This window comes from Oryctolagus cuniculus, chromosome 4, assembly GCF_051225735.1.
Source record: "Oryctolagus cuniculus isolate XC-2025 breed Fujian yellow rabbit chromosome 4, ASM5122573v1, whole genome shotgun sequence".
Lineage (NCBI taxonomy): Eukaryota > Metazoa > Chordata > Mammalia > Lagomorpha > Leporidae > Oryctolagus > Oryctolagus cuniculus.
Genome location: NC_142870.1, coordinates 11813247 through 11834601, shown reverse-complemented (window position 1 = coordinate 11834601; position 21355 = coordinate 11813247). Strand labels below are relative to the sequence as shown.

Genomic DNA, 21355 nt, shown 5'->3' with positions numbered 1-21355 from the left:
GGGAGTTCATTTATTTACTTTTAGGAGCTTCTGGCTTAGGGTTCAGGGCCTGGTCAGGCCCAAGTTACAAGATGGAGGCCTAATTTAAAATAGTTACACCTTGATCCAGGCTCAGGTCTCACAGTACCACACACATGACATGCCCCCACATGCCACATGCATCACTCATATAACACACATACACCATGCACCACATCACACTGCATACGCCACCCCAACACCACACCCAACACGCACGCCCCGTGCACAGACCCCCCAAACTGCACACACGCGTCCTGCCGGGCCCCGTGCACTGCTATTTCTGGCCCATTTCTGCATTCCTTTTACTGCAATCAGGAGGGCTGAGCCTCACCAGATCCCTTTCCCAGCCCACAAATGAGCCCCAAGTTGCAATTTTCTAACACAGGCGTGGAGGGAGGCGAGGAGAAGCCACAGGCCGCTGCAGAACGGGATCTGTGTCTGCCTGGACCTCTCACAGGGCGGGCTGCTGAGCCCTCAGCCTGAGCCACAGCCACTGCTCACCACCGCCCTGCCACGAAGCCTGCAGGATGCAGGCGGGGCTGTCTTGGTCCCAGAAGCACCCTGGCCGGCTTCTGCTTCTAATCACTCTTTGTTTCACAATGGCCTGCGGGTTTCCTTTGTCTTCCTCCAGATCAGTGTTGCCCAAATGGCAGCCGGCCCAGCCCCCTGCACCTGAGATCCCAGCAACCACAAATACTTTGCATTGCGGGTGTGCGGGTTCCTCCCTCCCTCCCTCCTTCCCTCCCTTCCTTCCTTCCTTCCTTCCTTCCTTCCTTCCTTCCTTCCTTTAGGTAGGAAGTCAGATATGAGCTTATGTGTGTGACATAAAGGCCTAAAGAGAAGACGTCTCTGTCCCGCATATGCATATGCATCTGCATCTCAAAGTCATTCATGGGCAGCCCGGTATTCGCATCCTGCCCTGCCCCCTCCTACCCGATAACCTGCCAGGTGGGGGTCCCCGCCCCTTCTGCCTGACAATCTTCCACAAATCTCCCAGATGCAGCCCGGTATCTGCATTTCAAACACCCTGCTCCGGGATCCTGGGTTAGGACGCCAGCTAGGCTTCCTCCTGTCTGATACCTTCAGGGGAAAACTCAGATAGGAGCTTCTTAATATTTACATCCATAAAATCCTTTGTTTCGGGAGGAGATGTGTGAAGACAGAGACCCATCTCCTTAAACCCCCCCCCACCGCCACCCCCAACCGGACTGGGCGCTCAGCCCTCTGCCTCTCTGCTGAGCCGCCCGCCTGCCTGCCCAGGTGTACTCTTTCCACTCTACCATGTAACCTCGCCCCCCACCCCAGGTCTGAGCAACTGGGCACTCTCTCCCAGGTCCTGTCTGGAGAGGTGCCCATCCATTCTTACGGGTGTCCCTGCCCTAATAAACTTTGCTACTTTTACTTTCCACTACTCTGTTTCACGCCTGAATTCCCTGCCATTCACTGGTAACCTTCCCTCCCTCCCTCCCTCCCTCCCTCCCTCCTTTCTTTCTCTTTCTTTCTTTCTTTCTTTCTTTCTTTCTTTCTTTCTTTCTTTCTTTCTTTCTTTCTTTCTTTCTTTCTTTCTTTCTTTCTTTCTTTTTTCCCATCATTCCCCAAACAATACAGTCTACCAACTATTCACTTAGCACTGACGCTGCACTGGGTGTCATACACCACCTAGGGACAAGGTGAAACATTCCAGAAGATGTGCATAGGCTACAAGGGACGTGAGCATCCTCGGATTTTGGTTATCTCCGGAGCTCCCCTACCCAGTCCCTGCTGGATACGAGGGAGGATGAAGACCCTAAAGTCTCAGAACTAAAGGGAAGTCACTGGAAGGGAGTGAGACTCGAGGGCAGGGCTGGGCCAGCCAGCCAGCACGGAACAAGGATGAGGGCTGGTGTGGCACGGGGGGGGGGGGGGGGGGGGGGGTGGGAGTGGGGTGGGGGGGGATGGGTATGTGCTCTGTTTTGATTCTGACTGCGGAGCCAACTGTTAAGTAAGCAGAAATCTAAACCCAGTGCAGAAGAATCAGTCCTGTCTGGTGACTCAGAGGACGTGCGTACCGGGGGGAACACTCCGGGAAAGTGAAGAAAGCGCCTGGAGCCCACAGGCCTGGCCCCTTTCTACTGGGAGAGGACTCCATGGGATCTTATCCTGGCCAGCATTCCTCCCGGTTCCCAGAAGCTCCCCGCGCACTGGGAAGAACTGGGCTCGGCAGCGATGACTCACCCCTGGGGCTGTGACCAGCCCTGCTCCTCGTGCCTGGGCAGCTCTGTGGCCGCTGCTCAGAACGGGGAACTCCTACCCTGGACTTTCCCTCCAGCTCCGCCTGCATCTCAGCGTTCTGAGCGATGCCAGCATTACTAGACTATTTAGCGTAAGTCAGATTTGTCTCTTAAAAACTACTAGGACCAGAGATCTTAATCACATTGATTTATATGAAAGTTAGATTGCAGCAATAAAGTGAATAATAAAGTGAATGGATGGGCTTTGGCATGGAAGATGCCTTTTTTTTTTTTTTTGACAGGCAGAATCAGACATTGAGAGAGAGACAGAGAGAAAGGTCTTCCTTTTCCTTTGGTTCACCCCCCAAATGGCTGCCACAGCCGGCGTGCTGTGCTGATCCGAAGCCAGGAGCCAGGTGCTTCCTCCCGGTCTCCCACGCGGATGCAGGGCCCAAGGACCTGGGCCATCCTCCACTGCCCTCCCGGGCCACAGCAGAGAGCTGGACTGGAAGAGGAGCAACCGGGACAGAATCTGGCGCCCCGACCAGGACAGAACCCGGGGTGCCGGCGCCACAGGCCAAGGATTAGCCTGGTGGGCCGCGCCAGCCAGATGCCTCTTTTTTTTTTTTTTAAGATTTATTTATTTTTTACTTGAGAGTCAGAGTTACACAGAGAGAGGAGAGGCAGAGAAAGAGAGAGAGGTCTTCCATCCATTGGTTCACTCTCCAATTGGCCGCAATGGCCAGGACTGCGCCAATCAGGAGCCAGGAGCTTCTTCTGGGTCTCCCGCGCGGGTGCAGGGGCCCAAGGACTTGGGCCATCTTTTACTGCTATCGCAGGCCATAGCTGGGAGCTAGATTGGAAGTGGAGCAGCCGAGACTAGAACCCTTGCCCATATGGGATGCTGGCGCTTCAGGCCAGGGCGTTAACCTGCTGCACCACATCGCTGGCCCCAGAAGATGCCTCTTGGGACACCCGCATCTCCTGTCAGAGAAGGTGGGTTCAACCCCAGCTCTCGCCCTTGATTCGTTCTCGCAAATGCAGACTCTGGGAGGCAATGGGTGTTAGATCAGGTCGCTGGGACCCGGCCACCCTTGTGGGAGACCTGGGAGCTCCTGGCTCCTGGCTTCAGCCTCAGCCCAGCCCTACATTCTGGGCATTTGGGGACTGAGCTGGCAGATGGAAACTCTTTCTCTGGCTTTGTCTCACTTCTCTCAAGTAAATTTTTTTTAAGTTTTTCTTTTAAAAAAATGAAGTTAAGGTCTATTTAAGTGTATTTTTAATTAATTTCCTTTCTTGGAAAGAAGTGATTTTTTAAGCGGTATTGTGCTAAAATACCCAGGATGTGCAGTCACCAGGTGTGAACTTGTGTATTCCTATGTGTACACACAGAGGTGCACACACCGATGTCTCCCTTGCTGTCTCAGCACCCATTTCTCGACCCACCCCGCCCTCCCCTACACCCCTCCCCCACACCCCATCAGTGCCTTCCTCCCCCCCCCCCCACCGGGTTCCTCATCAGACTCAGTACAATGGCCCTCCCTCTTCTCAGATGCTCACAGCCTCACTCCTCAGTGTCCTTTGCCAGCTTTTCTTGCCCTAGGAAACCTTGATGTTGACAGCGTCCTTGGCCCTCCCTCCCCTCTTCATTCCACATGCCTTCTCTAAGCCACAAGGTCCCACGGGAGCTGCAGGTGGACAGCTCTCGGTTGTCCCAAAGATAGGGCAGATGCAGCATCACTAGCATTCAGTGGGTGAGGCTAGAGAGGCCAAACAGGGTAACATTGCCGAAGGCTGTCCACGCCCACCTCCCTCTGCAGGCCCAGGACTCCCCAGCCAGAACCTGCCTCCGAGCTCTGCTATCTCACTCACGCACCCAACAGGCACCGCGCCGCCTACCCATCCCACTGTCTTCTCCACACACTGTCTCTCCACCAGGATGTCTTTCCCCAGTGCTCAGCATCACCATCCGGCCAGGTACTTAAGCAAAGGGAGTCTACAGCTGCCTGTCCACCCCCAACCCAATCACCGACCCCTTCCAGGTCCGGCTCCTAAATATCTGCAAAACCCACCCGCTTTTCTCCACGTTCACTGGTGGCATCACTCTCTCAGCCACCGTCCTCTCTCTCCCTGGACTTCTGCAGTACCTGCTCACTGGTCTCCCTGCATCACAGCCCCCGTCCTCGTTGGAACCAGGGTCATCTTGTAATACAGCTGCTCTGTTCTGAGCTCTCTCTTAAACTGCCCAGTGGCTTCCCACTGCTTTCACAATGCAGCCCCAAAGCCCTCACCCTGCAGGATTACTCCTCGCCTTCTTCTCCCCTCTCTTGGCCCCTTGCTCTGTTTTCTTTCTTTTTTTTTTTTAAGATTTATTTATTTATTTATTTGTTTGAAAGGTGGAGTTACAGAGAGGCAGAGAGAGAGAGAATCTTCTGTCTGCTGGTTCACTTCCTAAATTACTGCAATGGCTGGAGCTTGGCCAATCCGAAGCATGTGGGTGCAGGGGCCCAAGGACTTGGGCCATCTTCTCCTGCTTTCCCAGGCCACAGCAGAGAGCTGGATTGGAAGTGGAGCAGCTGGGACTTGAACTGGTACCCATATGGGATGGTACAACACTGCAGGCAGCAGCTTTATCTGCTATGCCACAGTGCCGGCCCCTCCTTGCTCTGTTTACTGTGGCCACATTGATCTCTTGCCAGCACTTCTAGGGCTCTATGCCCCTCCCCCACTCAACCCCAGCAAACCTTAGCCCTCCTCTCTGCCTGAAATGCCTTTGCCCAGCCCATGGCTAACACCTAACATTTTTCCAGTTTCCTGAATCAGTCCAAATGCCACTTCCTCCAGGAAGCCTTCCCTAACTCCCTAGAACAAACCATGTATCCTCATATCTCCTTTCTAGAACTCTTCACAATGACCATGAATCACCTAGGTGCAAAATGGTTTATTTAAGGCCCCTCGACCCTCTTGTTCTGTAAGCAGCTGTGCGGGGCTGCAGACCAGGCCAGCCCTGTCCACTGTGTGCCGTGGCACCCAGCACAATGTCCAACAGAAACTTCTCAGTCAAAACCTATTGAGTGGATGCAGGTTCCGGTTTCAACAAAGATGCTGAATCAGCAAGAAGGGGCTGAGTTTCCCAAGATAAGCCCAAGAAGAACTACAGTGGGAAAACTGGAGAAATCAGAGGGGAACAGTTGAGAAGGGCTGGGGGGGGGGTGCTCTGGCTGGTTGCAGGATGTGGGTGCTGGGTGTGGAAAGGGCCAAACAGAAGAGGAACTGTGCACTTCTGCTCTTGCTCCGCCCCTGCCGACACCAGGGACAGCAGTGCCTGCCCCAACACCCACGCTGGCAGTGACCTCAATCCAGAAATCCCCATAGTAAAATCCAGGTATTTCAGAAGTCCTGTGCCTATGAGGAGCTGGGAGAGGGAGTTAAGGAAAAACAAAACGAGATAGTGTCTTCCTTTTCTGACCCTTCCCTTCCAAAGCCTCAGGTCAAGGAAATGATATCCAATGAATGACTCCTCTTGTATTGCTTTTCCTGGATATAAAAGGTGGAGAGATGATCAGAGGGGTTGTCTTGCTGGTTGGGGCATGGCTGAGGGTGGTGCAGGTGTCTGGGGCTGGTCTGCCCCTCCCCTCTCCCCTGGGGCTGATACAAACCAGAGTCCAGTCTTCTCCCATGGGCACTGCCTGATGGAGAAGCCAACCCCTCTTGGAAAATGTTTCATGGGTCAACACAGCAAGACAGTTGGGAAGCATAACCATTTCCCAAAAGATAGATTCCAGATTCCAGATTAGATTACTAGATACAGATTACTAGATAGATTACTAGATCACAGATTCCAACAGAAGCCGAAATGTGGGCAAAGTCCAAGAAGTTACAATCAGATTCCAACAGAAGCCGAAATGTGGGCAAAGTCCAAGAAGTTACAATCAGCCGTTTTTCTTCACTTGCTAACTTCTTTCTTAACTTACTAAGAAATAAGGAGAAGTGAGACAAACTACTGTTAAAAAAGGCATAAGAAATAAAGATACATTTATACATGTATAGCATTGTTACATTGTACTCCATAAAAATGTACAAACACTATATGTCAATAAAAAAATGTCTAGGGAACAGGATTTGGTTCAACCTTTAAAATGCTGTTTGGGAAGCCTGCCTCCTGCATCAGAGGGCCTGAGTTCCTGGCTCTACTCCTGATTGCAGCTCCTAGTAAGGGGCACCCTCGGTAGCAGCAGGTAATGGCTCAAATGGTTGAGTCCCTGCCATCTACGTGGGAGACCTAGACTGAGTTCCTGGCTCCTGACTCCAGCCTGATCCAGCTTTGATTATTGTGAGCATCTGGGGGATGAACCAGCAGGTGAAAGTGCCGTCTCTCTTTCTCTCTCACTCTCACGCCTACTCTCACTAGCTCTCAGTCTTTCAAATAAACCTACTTAAAAACAGGAAAAGTTCTTGGAAAAAATAATTGTTGAAGGAAAGAACACATTTTTACGGCAATAAACTCAGAATGAATACAACTCAGGGACGAATAGATGAGTTGGGAGTTCAAATTGAGGAAGTCCTTCAAAAGACGAGCAAAAAATTAAAAATATTAAAGAAAAACAAAAAATATGGGACAGTTTATAAATAAATGTTAATACCCCAAAAATCTGTGGAATCAAAAAGAGCAAAAATATCTAGACAATTCATAGTGAAATATGAGACTATCAAAAATGAAGAAAATTCTGGAAAGAGTAGCTCTACAAAGAACCGAAGACAGGATCAGCAACCAATTTCCCAACCACAAGAAGACCTGAAGACAATGGAACAGTGCGGACAAGTAGTGAGGAAAACGACCTTAGAACCGTGAAACATGCGTGTACGTCACCTAGGTCAAGCTCTGTTTGTTAAGTCCTCTGACTTCAGCCCTTAAGGAGATCTGTAAAATTCCATGATAACAGCATCTTGATTAGCGTTTGGTTGAACACCATGTGTGTTCACCAGGAATTTCTGAAGCCATATTACAATTTCACCTGATACCAAGTCTGCTCATGGAATGAAACACTTCATAGCAAGCAAATAAAATACGCAAAAGTCAGTGGGAGGGAATGTTAATGATTTATGAAAGCAAAAAACAGAGCCTCAAAAGACTACAAATTAAAAACCATTAAAAATATAAGAAAGAGAGCAAAGAAACCATTGGCTGGATTCTGGGTGATGACTGTACAGGTCTGGGGAGGAATACCCTCAGATGGTCAGGGGTTAGGGCCTAGCTTGGGGGAGGGCAAGTGGGTCTATAGATGTTGTTAAATTATTTAAAATAATGCATTAGGGGTCAGCGCTGTGGAGGAGCAAGTAAAGCCACCATCTGCAGTGCTGGCATCCCATATGGGCGCCAGTTCGTGTCCCGGCTCCTCCACTTCTGATACAGCTCTCTGCTGTGGCCTAGGAAAGCAGTGGAAGATGGCCCAAGATCTTGGGCCCCTGCACCCACATGGTAGACCCAGAAGAAACTCCTGGCTCCTGGCATTGGATCGGCGCAGCTCCAGCTGTTGTGGCCAATTGGGGAGTGAACCAGCAGATGGAAGACCTCTCTCTTTCTCTCTCTCTCTCTCTCTGCCTCTGTAACTCCATCTTTCAAATAAATAAATAAATCTTAAAAAAAAAAAAAAAAAGAGGTGGGGCCTGACTGCCTTTTTCTTTTCCTTCCAGCACTAGTTCATTTCTCAAGCAAGCTTGGGGGATGGTTCAGACATCATAGGACTATGGCAGCCCCAGGGCCCCTATGCATACCCCATAAGAAGATTGACAGGTGGGGATGGAGAGAATTAAGTCCTGGGTGTTGAAGCTGGATTTAAAATAAAGTAAGAGAAGAACAAACTGAGTAATTCTGAGAATCAGAGGGGAAAAGAGGGTCACCTGCTCGTGATTTGGCCCCTGAGTTGAGGTTGAATGTGATAGAGTCAGCTGCCTCTCTCTCTACATACAAGGCCAAGGGCTTGCAAGGCTGCAAGGCTCTGTTAGTAGAGCTGAAACAGCCACTGCCACCCCTCACCCCATCCCCACTTCCTCCCATGTGCCAGGCTGAAGACAGCACCTGCCTATGTGACCACACTATGATTTGGGGTTTCTCAGAGGAACCTGCCCCCAATCACCTCACTTACGCAAGTCGGAGGTCAAGTTCCTAGCTTCAGAATCTGCCAAGAGGAAACCAGGCTGCAGCATCTAGCCTCAGAAGTGAACTTGACCTATGAGATGACCAGGCCAGAGTTGGGACCAGATCTGGTCCTCCTGACACTCTTTCCATTGACCCTGGGGAAGCAGGAAGTTGTAGAGGTAGGGACTTTAGGAAGAGAGGGAGCCAACCCACATGAGCACAGTCTCCAGCCTGCAGAAATGCCGTCACAAAACTCACCTTCCATCATGAAGCCTTCGATGATACACAAGAGTATCACACATCTAGACTATTCTTTATCCAAACACCTCATTCTCAGCAGATAACATTGCCACACGCTTCCTGCAAAAAGCAGAAGCTGCCCGTCTGGGGACACCCCCCGCCTGCCGTGGGATTCTGGTCTGAAACTGTGACCTAAAGCACTCAGACAAAAGCAGTCCCCTACATCACACTTGGCAACCTGCATCGCACTTGCCAAAGCATAGAAACCCCCTAGCATGATCGCTCAAGCTTAAAAACAGACACACCCGAGTTATTGACAAGATTGTAATTTGTCTATGTCCTACATATGATTTAGGCCAATACTTGGATTAATGTCAAGATTACAATTGATATTGTTCAGATTGTAATTGGTATTGTTAAGATTATACTTGATATTAGTTTTGCATAGGTTTTGGGTCAGCGTGACCCCAGTAACCATGTATTCCCTCTTGATCCTAGCAGTCATGCATTCCCCCACACAATTTTGTGGTTTTTGCCTTTATAAACCCTGTTGCTTTGAGCTTCGGGGTCGAGAGTTCTTTAGGGCATGAGCCCGCTCTCCACCACCAGCAATAAAGGACCATCCAATGTTATCCATGTGTGGTACTCCTCTGTTTGCACTCACTTAGGCACAACGCATCCACCCCCTCTCCAGGTGCACCGCCCTTTCAGAACCTGGACGTGTTTACCAAGCCAGAAGCTCTCCAAATTCCATTGTTGGCCGGCGCCTCGGCTCACTAGGCTAATCCTCCGCCTTGCGGCGCCAGCACACCAGGTTCTAATCCCGGTCGGGGCGCCGGATTCTGTCCCGGTTGCCCCTCTTCCAGGCCAGCTCTCTGCTGTGGCCAGGGAAGGCAGTGGAGGATGGCCCAAGTGCTTGGGCCCTGCACCCCATGGGAGACAAGGATAAGTACCTGGCTCTTGCCTTCGGATCAGCACGGTGAGCCGGCCGCAGCACGCCTGCGGCGGCGGCCATTGGAGGGTGAACCAACGGCAAAAAGGAAGACCTTTCTCTCTGTCTTTCTCTCTCACTGTCCACTCTGCCTGTCAGAGTGGCAGGCAGACATAACTGATTATTGGCTCAATCTCCAACATCTGTCCTTCTCTCCTTTCCCCCAGAGGTTGGCAGGTTGCGGTCAAAAGCGTGGGCTTCATTTCTCAGAAAGCTTGCTCTTTCTGGTGCCCAGCCCCCATCTTGAAGCTATCCAAGGGCCCACCAAGGGTCACTTCATTCAAGCCAAAGACGCTCCTATCACCCCTGTCATTGAGGGAAATAACAGGGATTCAGAAACTGTGTCAGGAACCAGGACAAAGATCAGCCATCTAGGAAACCATAGAATCCTTGGTATGTTAATGATGCTAATTTATCTTTTTAAAGATGCACAGAGAGATCTTCTATCTGCTGGTTCATTTCCCAAATGCCTGCAATACTTGGGGCAGGGCCAGACTAAGGTCAGGAGCCCAGAACTCAATCTGGGCAGGGGCCCAAGTACTTGAGCCTCCACCTGCTGTCTCCTGGGGTGTGCATTAGCAGGAAGCTGAACTGAAAGTGGGGGAGCTGGCACCCCATACAGGCTGAACCCCAAGTGGGATCTTAAGTACTGTGCCAAACACTCACCCGATGCTGATTTAAATTTCTAGTCTGATAATTTCAAATTCTCTACCATATCTGAGTCTTATTCTTAAGCCTGCTTTTTCTCTTCAGATTGTGTTTTATTTCCTGTCTTTTAACATGCCTTGTAATTAAAAAAAAAAAGAGAGAGAGAGATCTATTTATTTGAAAGGCAGAATTACAGAGAGAGGGAGGGGGAGAGACAGGAAAAAAAAAAGAGATCTTCCACCCACTGGTTCACTCCCTGAATGGCCACAACAGCATGGCTGGTTTAGGTTGAAGCCAGGAGCCTGGGGAGCAGGAACCCAAGTACTTGGTCCATCTTCTGCTGCTTTCCTAGACTCATTAGCAGGGAGCTGGATAGGAAGTGAGCAGCTGGGACTTGAACTGGTGCTCTGATATGGGATGCCAGAGTCAGAGGAGGCAGCTCAAGTCCCTGCACCATGACACTGGCCTTGCAATTTCTTGTTGAAAGCTAAACCTGATGGATCAGATAATAGGAGCTGAGGTGCATAGTCCTTAGTATGAGGCGTTCCATCTGCCGTATGGTTAGACTGTTTAATGTTGGCTACAGCGGTGTCACAGGCTTCAATCTCATCTAGTGGATGTCCTAGAAATGCCTTCTTAAATACAATTGTAATCCATTGTTATTGTAGTGGAGTGCTGATGATGTGTGGTAAGGCATTATGTGGGGGAACATTCCATAATCTTATGATGAAATCTCAGGTTGTTTTTTTTAAGCTTTTTTATTTATTTATTTGAGAGGTAAGATTTAACAGAGGGAAGGAGAGATAGAGAAAAAGAGACTTTCCATCCGCTGGTTTACTCCCTAAATGGCCACAATGGCCGGAGTTGGGCAAATCCAAAGCCAGGAGCTTCATCCGGATCTCCCACGTGGGTGCAGGGGCCCAAGCACTCTGGCCATCTTCCACTGCATTCCCAGGCCACAAGCAGAGAGCTGGATCAGAAGAGGAGCAGCTGGGACAGGAACTGGCACCCAGATGGGATGCTGGTGCCACAGGTAGAGGCTTAGCCTACTATACCATAGGGCTGGCCCATGTTTTTTGTTTGTTTGTTTGTTTGTTTAACGAGCCTGAATCAATGCGTTGTGACCTTCAGAGAAGTTTCCTAGTCTTTGTTTCCCGTATACACACATAAGCAGACAAGAAGGTTAGAGTGAACTAACTTGTTTAAGTTCCCTTCTGTGGGATCAGATCGTGTTCTGGAAAAGTAGTTCCCCTTGAAGACAGGTTTTGGTTACTGAACACGCAGGGCACATGTGAGAACAGCTGTTTCCTTCCCCTTGACCAAGCAGGAGCGGACTTTTCTCTGGCTGTCATCATGAGAACCTGATGGGGCTTCTCAGTAAAACTCAATATTTAAAGATTGATTCATTCATTTGAAAGGCAGAGTTACAGAGAGAGAGAGAGAGAGAGAGAGAGAGAGAGAGATGTCTTCCATCTGATGGTTCACTCCCCAGACGGAAGTCAGAAGCCTAGAACTTCATCTATGTCTCTGAGGTGGGTGCAGGGGCCCAAGCACCTGGGCCATCTTCTGCTGCTTTCCCAGGTGCGTTAGCAGGAAGGTGGACAGGAAGTGGGGCAGCAGGGACCGGAGCTGGGATGCAGGCACCTACCCTTAACTGGCCGCACCACAATGCCACCACCACCTGCCCTCAGGAGTCTTATCTCCTCTCTCTCTCTCTCTCTTTTTTTTTTAAAAACAAAAAGATTTATTTTTATCCCTTAATCTAGTCCGGGCTCAGCCTCCAGAAACTAATCGATTACATTTTAAGTTTTCTTGTTGTCTTGGAGGCTGCTGGTCCCAGCCAAATGTGGTTCTCGCACCTGCCCGTCACTCCATTTACTGGGGCTACACTTTCCCTGTGACTCAGTTCAGGGAGAGATCAAGGAAGAGTTGTCGGTTCTCAGTTTGTGCAGCTTTTCAGTTACTGGGGTTGGGGGAGGATGGAGTGATGACTTCCAAGCTCTTCATATCTTAGGGTGAACAGCATTTTTTTTTTCAAGCTTTCTCCTGATCATCCAAGTGAAAATTCATTTTGCAAAACATCTGGAAAGGAAAAAGAAAAATCACCCATTATTGTCCAAGCTGCAACTGATCACACTTAATGTATTGATACATTTCTATTTTTATATGTATTTATGTAAAAGCGTGCATGTAGTGCATGGAGTCCTGTGAAGATGGGCTCTTTCTCCCATGTTCAGTGGAGATTTCGGCCATTTCAACAGCAGTGGCTGAAAACATTTTCAACGCTGAATGTCGTTTGTAACTCACAGGATGCTGGGTGAGTTCTCTTCCCACCTCCTGCTGGTGGGAACCCTGCGGAGGGCAACAGGCGAATTAGGGCGGTGGCTTCCTCCGCGTGCACCCCGGTGCCCAGCGCACAAAGGGGGACCAGCGAATGTTTAGCTGACTTCATGGATGGAAATGTCCCTTCTTTCCGCCAGTTTACAAGAAGTAAGAAACACCCTCTGGGGCCGGTGCCATGGCTCACTAGGTTAATCCTCCGCCTGTGGTGCCGGCATCCCATTTGGGCGCCGGTTCTAGTCCCGGCTGCTCCTCTTCTGATCCAGCTCTCTGCTGTGGCCCAGGAGAGCAGTGGAGGATGGCCCAGATCCTTGGGCCCTGCACCCGCATGGGAGACCAGGAGGAGGCACCTGGCTCCTGGCTTTGGATCAGCGCATCGCCGACCGACCTTGGAGGCCATTTGGGGGGTGAACCAACGGAAGGAAGACCTTTCTCTCTGTCTCTCTCTCTCACTGTAACTCTACCTGTCAAATAAATAAATAAAAAATCTTTAAAAAAAAAAAAACCGCCCTCGTCCTCAGTTTCCTCCGAGGCCAGAAAACGGAAAACAAAAAGTGGGTAGCTCCACTAAAATAACCTGGGTGGCGAGTGTATTTTTTCCCCTTCTTATCCAAAATGATTTTACCATTTGCAGTGTAGTAGCTTAATGTTCAGAGTACATACACACTTTTCCCAGAAAGCGTTGCACGTTGACGGGGGACGTATCCTGGGGAAGCAAGCTCATGCAGGGTTTTCGGGTTCCGGAACCTCGGAAACCAGCAGTCAGCGAGTGGACCAGCCACGGGAGTGCGAAGGAAGACGTGAGGGAGGCGGCACTCGCACCATTTACTGAGCCTGAGCCTGAGCCTGAGCCTGAGCCTGAGCCTGAGCCTGAGCCTGGGGCCGTTTCAAGTCTTTAAGGCTCACGGCTTCCGTTTTCTGGATCGGAAAACTACAATCCGAGCAGTTCATATAACCGAGAAGTAGGGGAGACCGTGAAGAACCCCTTCACTCGCTCCGCCCTTCTTTCAACACAGTTTGAGTGTCGTCTAAGTTCCAGGCACTACAGTAAGCAATACGGCCCCAAATCCATTGTCCCTTCTCCCTTGCACCTGCCTCGCTGAGGCAGCGGGTTGGGTAGGAGCAGCACCAGCTGGCTGCAGATGCCAGATAATTAGCTCTGGCGGCATTCCCGCCCCGCCCCCGGCCCCGCCCCCGGCCCCGCCCCGGCCTGCCAGACCCCGCCCCTCGCTCTCGTCCCCCAGCGCCACTCCCGGCCCCGCCTCGCCCCCGGTCTCACCCCGGCCGGCCAGGCCCCGCCCCTCGCTCGCGTCCCTCAGCGCTGCTCCCGGCCCCGCCTCTAGTCCCGCCCCTCAGCGCGCTCTCGGCCCCTCCCTCCGCCAGGCCCCGCCCCCGGGTCCCGCCCCTCGGCCGGCGCGGCCGGTCCGGTCGCCAGCTTTCTCTCTGCCAAGCTCGGCCTGCGCTCCGCGAGCGCGCTCACTTTGCAAGTCCTGCCCTTCCTGCCCGCCGGAGCCCGGTCGGCGGCCACTCTCTGGCTGCGCCCTCCTTTGTCTCACGCGGACCCGCGCCGCGGCCGAAGAGGCCGCCGGGAGCGCGCCTCCCGGCCGCAGGGCCCGGCTGCGGGCGGCCCGAGGCTGGCCTCTCCGAGGGGATCGTGCGGCGACATGCCAAGGTGAGGGGACGTGGCGGGGGCGGAGGTGGGGTGCGCGCCCCCGCCCCTCGCGGCCGGCTCCCGGAATCCCCTCCAACCCCTCTCGTCCGGAGGCTGCCCTCCCCGCGTCCTCGGCCCCTGGCCCCTGCGCGACCCTCGGAGACCCCGCAGCCTTCTAGCTGTTGTGGGGCGCCGCGGGCGGTCCCCGTTCATTCATCATCCTGCTGGGGCGGGGCGGACTTTCTGGGAGTCCAGGTCTCCCTGCTGCCCCTGGCACCTCGCCAAGAATGCCTGGGAGGGTCACCGGGCATTTGTCACCTCCAGGTGGGCGTCGTGATGAAGCTGGAGGGTCAGATTCCTTAAAACCCACCCCGCCTTGCAAAACCGGGGTACCCCGTCAGGCCTCGGCTTCGGGGTCTCCGGCCCCGCGCCCCGGGAGACCCCCAGGATTAAGCATGCCTTGTCCCCCGGGAGCGGTCGCCGCGGAGCGCCCTGCGCCCTTAGATCCTCGGCTTGGCGGCCGGCGTTGGGGGAAGGGGCGCGGGGACGCAGCCTGGAGACCGGGGGGGGGGGGGGGGGGGGGACCGTGGCGGGTCTGGGTGAGTGAGGTGCGGCACAGATGCTCTCCGGGCGCTAGGAGACCTTGGGCGCCCGCGTTTCAACCCCAAGCGGGTCCATCAGAACGTGCCGGAGTGAGGCGGAGGCTCTGTCCACCCCTGTATTTGGCTAGCGATGGCCTGGTTGAGAACCTGGGCATCCTACTTCCTTTCTGTTTCAGTATTTGTCTCCACACAACCTAAAGTAACCTGGCCGAGCGAGGCGTCAGAGGCTGGAGGGAGGGGCTGGGGCTGGCATCGGAGGCCCTGAGACCCTCCCCGCCCCTGGGGAGAGAGACGGGGAAAGGGACAAGGGAACTTGCAAGGAGCCCTGCTAAAGGGGTGTGTGTGTGTGTGTGTGTGTGTGTGTGTGTGGCTCTTCGAACAGAATCTTATGATTGCCTTAGACCTACAACTTCATAAAAATTTGAATTCAACAAAGTAAGCCCCAAAATGAGAAAATTGCAAAATAAGAGATTTAAAAGCGATTGTAGACCAAAGAAATCATAAAAACACAATTGCAGAAGAAATAAATTGGAGGGATGTTTACAAAAAAGCAAGAAAGATAGTTGAAAAATAAACGAGAAATATAACAAGATGTTAGCACTGTTTGGTACTAGATGGTAGAAATAAGGATGATTGTTACTGTCTTCTTTGTACTTTTTTGTATTTTTTTAATTTCGAGGATAAGTTATGTAATCATATGTATATCCATGTATTTTACTTTTGTTTATTTGAAAGGCAGAGAGTGAGAGTGGGAGGAAGAGGTGTGGGGACAGAGACAGAGATGTCCCATGCACTGGTTCACTCTCCAAATGCCTGCCGTGGCCAGGGCTGGGTCAGGCCAAAGCCAGGAACTGGAAATTTGATCCCGTTGTCCCAAATGAGCGGCAGGGATTCCAACTACTTGATCTCCCTGGAGTACGAATTAGCAGGAATTAGCAGGAAGCTGAATCGGGAGTGGTGCCAGGACTGGACCCTAGGCTCTCTGATACGGGACATGGATGTCCCCTGCACCAAACACTCATCCGAGTACCTGTGTTTCTGAATCCAGTTCATTCCTTATACATCGATTGCCTAGCCGTGTGCCAGGCATCAGGCTGCGCCAGGTGGAAGGAAAGACACAATTGCACTATTTCCTGGGAGAATGTGAAGCAGTGTGTCCCTTGAGGGTTGTTTGTCCAGGAGGAGTTGGAATTTGAGAAGGGTTAGTTTTGGGGATTTTTGAGTTCAAAGAAGGCAAGGAGGCAGCCAGTTAAAGTAGAAAGGACTTTATATTTTAGGGACATACTTGGTGGGTAAAGAGAGTGTCTGGGTTGAGGCTACCCAGAGAGAGCAGGGGCTAGCAGCAGGCAGAGTCCCTTCTTAGGTGGCTTGTTGACCTGCTAAGTGGGTGGGGGACATGTCCCTGGTGAAGTCTACAGTGCATTGTCCTAGCAGTTTGGCATGTCCCAGGTACAGGGCTTTGCAGAGCAGTCAACACTGCACTAGCCTTTAGATTCTCTGCCTGTGACCAGTTTCATCAGGCCTGGGGGTTCAGGGTCCTGTCAGGCCTCAGTGGCCTAATAGATTCTAACAAGAGGAGTCATTTCCCCCAGGCAGCGTCATGCATTTGAGCTGGGCCTTGACAACAGAGGGTGTTCATGTGAGTGTGAGTGGGAAGGCCAGCTCCAGGGTAGACCTAGGAGTGGGGTTAGGGGGAGGCCAGCAAAGGGGGTGATCTGTTGCCTGGAGCCCCAGGGCAAAGCAGAAAGCTGATGATGGCCTTGAGTTCACCCCGAGGAGCTTGGGCATTGTCGGGCAGCAGTGTGCTCCAGCCTGGACTGGCTGTATAATTTGTACAGTGCACCCAGAGCAAATAAAAATGCAGGGCCCACTCATTTAAGAAGCGGGGAGAAGTTACTAAAGGTACTAAAATATACACCTTTTCCCCGTGATCTTTCCTTGTTTTTTATTATTTGCTATTTAAAGTCATTCTAAGTAAAGCAAGTCATCAGCATGGATTTTACAGTACTTGCTTTTGCAAAGTCAGATTTAATTGCAAGTAAAAGTGTTTAATGCATATGTGCAATCACTGAATTCCACAATTAGTGTTTTATAGCAAGTCTTGGGAAGTTCCCTCAAACCAGCCAGAAGAAGCCAACTTAAGCCGGACTCAAGAAGGTTGTAAAAGAGGAAGAAAGGTCTTCCCCAGGCACAGAGCCCCCTCAGGTGTGATGCCACTGGGGGGCCCATGCAGGTCCCCTCAGGTCGCCAGGGCCCCCCTGCCCTGGTGAATGTAGGTGTGTACACACTTGGGCCTGGAGTCCCCCTCTTGGCAGCTGCTGTTCAATCCAGTATGAGGCAGGCTCTGGCAAAGTTGAGTCGCTTCTCTTCCCAGGGACCTGCCATCCCACCCCTCTGTGTACAGGCCACAGCCAAGGGTCCTGAAACCTTTATTGCTAGGTGCCTGGCTCAAGGGTGACCTACAAGCTCATCCCCTCCAGACCCAGAGTCCAGCCAGCCATGCCCTGAGTGAGGCAAGCACCGCCAGGTCAGGGCTGGAGTACCTGACCTTGACCTCCCCAGCACCCATGCCAGGAGGGCTTCAGAGAAACATTGGGACTCTGCCAGTGTCACCCAGTTGGCACCCATGCCAAGGGTGGCAGCAGTCATGGGGCACAGGGAGAGGCCCGGCAGGGACTCAGCTGTGGAGAGCATGTCTTGCAGAGGACAGGAGCAGTGCGTGTGTGAGCTGAGGCTCCCACCCTGCCCTGTGCCCCACCGTTCCATCAGCCCCCCCACTCACAGGCCACCAGCGCAAAGACAGAATCACTAAGAACTTCAAGGCAGTCACAGAAGCGCATTTCAACCAGCAATGCTCCCTTCTGCATGTAGGGCCCTGGAGGGTAGAGGCTGGCCCTCACTGCGGAGATGAGACTAGGCATGCTTGAGGGAGACTGATCTATTGGTAGTCAGGGGGAGTTCTAAGGGGCTCTGTTAACAGTTCAGGCAGGAGGGGCAGGCATTCCCTGAAGTGGTTAAGACTCCACTTGGAATACCCGCACCCTGTATGAGAGTGCCTGGGTTTGAGTCCCAGCCCCTCTCCCTATTCCAGCTGCCTGCTAATATAACCTGCTAATAGACACCTTTCCACCCACACAGCAGTGCCAGCTGTTGCCACATCTGGGGAGTAAATCAACAAACGGCAGATCCTTTTGTGTTTGTCTCTCTGCCCTTTCAAAGAAATAAAAAATATTTTTCAAGTTAAAAAACAATTCGGAGGGCCGGTAAAGCTGCCGCCTGCAGTGCCAGCATCCCATATGGTTGCTGGTTCAAGTCCCAGCTGCTCCACTTCCGATCCAGCTCTCTGCTTGGGCCCCTGCACCCACGTGGGAGACCTGGAAGAAGCTTCTGGCTCCTAGCTTTGGATTGTCCCAGCTCTGGCTGTTGCAGCCATTTGGGGAGTAAACCAGCGATGGAAGCCCTTTCTTTCTCTGCCTCTCCTCTCTGTGTTTAACTCTGACTTTCAAATAAATAAATAAATCTTTTTAAAAAAAAACACACAATTTGTCCCTAGAGACTGAATATTGATTGCTATGGATACATAACAGAAATGAATATGGGCTGTCAGCAGAAAAAAAGGGGAGAGACTAGAGGCCTCAGGTTGGGCATTTGAATGAAGGGAGTTGGATCAGATGTGACATCAGCAATCTAGGTGTGCCCAGTGTCACAGCCATGGGCCTCACCCACCACGAAGTGATGTCGGGGGCTGGCATTGCATCCATCACAAAGGTATCCTAGCAGATGTTTCTAAATGGGCACAGTGCAACGGGGTAAGCTGTGGGCGAAGGTGTCTCAGTGTCTCATTGGTGGTGGAGTGTGCCGCGGGGATGGAAATGTTGACTTGGAGCTGCTTGGATTTCTCTAGAATATCCCGCCTGGGACTTTAAAGAAATGCAGTTGTTTTTGGCTTGAGCTCAATCAGCTACATCACGATCTTTTTTTTTTTTTTCCTATGGGCATGGGGCCTTAGACCACCCGGTGTTTGAGGTGCAGAAGAATTCTAGAATCAACAGGGCTTTGTCATCTGTGTGGGGACGAAAGATGGAGGGAGAAAATGAACGAAGACATGCTGGGGCTCCTTTCATTTCTTAAAGAGTCCTTTCTCATCTTAAGAGTAGGGCAGGCTAGAGCCCGGTGCTGTGCGCAGCAGTTTAAAACCCCGGCCTGCAGTGCTAGAATCCCATATATGGGCGCTGGTCCACGTCCTGGCTGGTCCACTTCAGATCCAGCTCCCTGTTCATGCACCTGGGAGAACAGTAAAAGATGGCCCAAGTGGTTGGGCCCCTGCACCTGTGTGGGAGACCCAGAAGAAGCTCCAGGATCCTGGTTTCGGATCAGCTCAGCTCCAGCCGCTGCAGCCAAATGATGGGGAGTAAACCATCAGATGAAAGACCTCTCTTTCTCTCTCTCTCTTTCTCTCTCTCTCTGCCTCTCTCTGTAACTATGTCTTTCAGGTGAATAAAATAAGAGAGTAGGGCAGGCTTTCTAACTGCGACTCAGAATTCAGATATGCTGAAAAAGAAAATACTTTTTAATCTAAAACCTGAAACTCAGCAACTTCTGGAAGGTTTAAAAATAAAAGCACAAGCAAATCAAGGGGCAAGAGACAGATGAGGGAGAAGAAAAGATGTGATTCATAACACAAAGGGCCAGTTTCCTTCACACTTAAAAAAAAAGCATCTGCAAACCAATAAGAGAACAACAACTTCATAGAAAATTGGGCCAAGGAAGGAACAGACAGAGGAAAGGAAACGCAGGCAGTTCTTGTAAAAGATGCTGCATCTCACCTAGAGTAAGAACTGTAACTGAAATTAGCGTGACGACAGTGCTTCACTTATGAATTGGAAAAACATCCAAGAGCTAGAAAGCAGAAAGTCTCACTTGATGTGGATGTAGGTGGTTATGTAATTGGGCACAGCCCCGGGGGCAGGCAGACGCACTACTTCTATCAGAATTACAGCCACGTGGCCCTGCCTGCTGGAGTTCTCCATCTGCCCCTCCAGGCCCACTTTCTACCCTTTCTCCACCCTTGACCTTGCCATGGGATCCTGTCTCAGAACACAACCCCACTCCCCTTGCCCTACGGTTTCACACTGGTTTCAGCAAGTGGGGGCAGCCCCAAGTAAGAGAAAGGAGGGAGACAATGAAGGGAATTTATTCCTCAGCTGCCCTGTCCAGTCACCTTAGCCTGATTGTGGCATTTGTCCTCACGTCTTAGCTCCTCTTACAGGATTCTTCTTCCAAATCCCAAATCTCCTTTCTTGTTTTCCCTTCACACTCAGAGTGGTAACAGCACCGACTGGTGTTTGCCCAAGGTACTACATGCTGCCTATGGTTTGCCTACCTCAGTTGCTCTGTTAAAAGTCTACCTCAAAATCTAATTTGAATGTGCAATTTCTTGCTGGGACTCTTTGATGCCTTAGTCCACTTAGTGCTGCTATAACAGAATACCATGTTCATCTGTAATGAACAGAAATGTATTTGGCCCACAATTCTGGTGGCAGCTGAGAACTCAAAGATCAGAGGGCCAAGTCCAGTGAGGGCCTTCCCCGCCTCCACACCCTGGTGGAAGGCCATGGGCGAGAGAGCACGTATGTTCGAGTGGACCAAGCCAGCTTTTATAGCAAACACTCCGTCTCCCACAGTGACAGCATTAATCCATTCCCGGGAGCAGAGTCCTCGCGACCTCAGCACTTCTTAACGCTGGTGTTGAGGATTGGGTTTCCGACAGCGAACCTCGGGGCACATGTCGAAGCCACAGCAATACCCTGCCTGGAAATGTCCTAGGCGTAGACTTGCAGCTGTGCAAAATGATGCCTGTCCAGGAGAAGACCTTCCAGAGGAGATGGGAGCTAGTTCAGTTGCAATCCACTGGGGATTAGTTATGTCAATGGTGGCTGTCCATAGATGAGAATGTTATGACTGTTTTTTTTTTTTTTTAAGATTTATGTATTTGGTTGAAAGGCAGAATTACAGAGGCAGAGATAGAGGCAGAGAGAGACAGACAGAGAGAGAGAGAGAGAGCTTCACTGGTTCACTCCCCAGATGGCCACAACTGCAGGAGCTGGGCTGATCTGAAGCCAGGAGCCTGGAGGTTCTTCCAGGTCTTCCACGTGAGTGCAGGGGCCCAAGGACTTGGGCCATCGTCTACTGCTTTCCTAGGCCGTAGTAGAGAGCTGGATTGGAAGTGGAGCAGCCGGGACTCGAACTGGCATCCATATGGGATGCCAGCACTGCAGGCAGCGGCTTTACCTGCTAAGCCACAGTGCTGGCCCCTGTTAGAACTATTTGACAACACAAATTCTCCTTGGTGGAGGGATTTCCCAAAATATATTTTAATGGAAAAATCAAGGTAGAACAGGGGCCATCTGTGCTATCTCATGTTTGTTGTCTAAAAGGGGGGAAATGAGAAGCTGTGTTTATTTTTTTCTTATGTATAAAGACATTCTGAAGGATTTGCAAAAACAAAAGTCG

The 21355-nt window shown here is 51.3% G+C and overlaps 1 protein-coding gene across 6 annotated transcripts in view; it reads left to right on the top strand.

Annotated features, from left to right (window-relative positions):
* The first annotated feature begins 13983 nt into the window (after window positions 1-13983).
* The window catches only part of IFNAR2 (interferon alpha and beta receptor subunit 2), a 34663-nt gene continuing 27291 nt past the window's right edge, over window positions 13984-21355 (top strand). For 2 of the 6 annotated variants that reach the window (XM_017350828.4, XM_089331491.1), the window contains exon 1: window positions 13984-14261. The gene's annotated coding sequence lies outside the window, so the exon portion shown is untranslated. The remainder of the gene's footprint in view (window positions 14262-21355) is intronic. The other 4 variants (XM_089331489.1, XM_051833616.3, XM_089331490.1 and 1 more) reach the window with 4 other exon arrangements.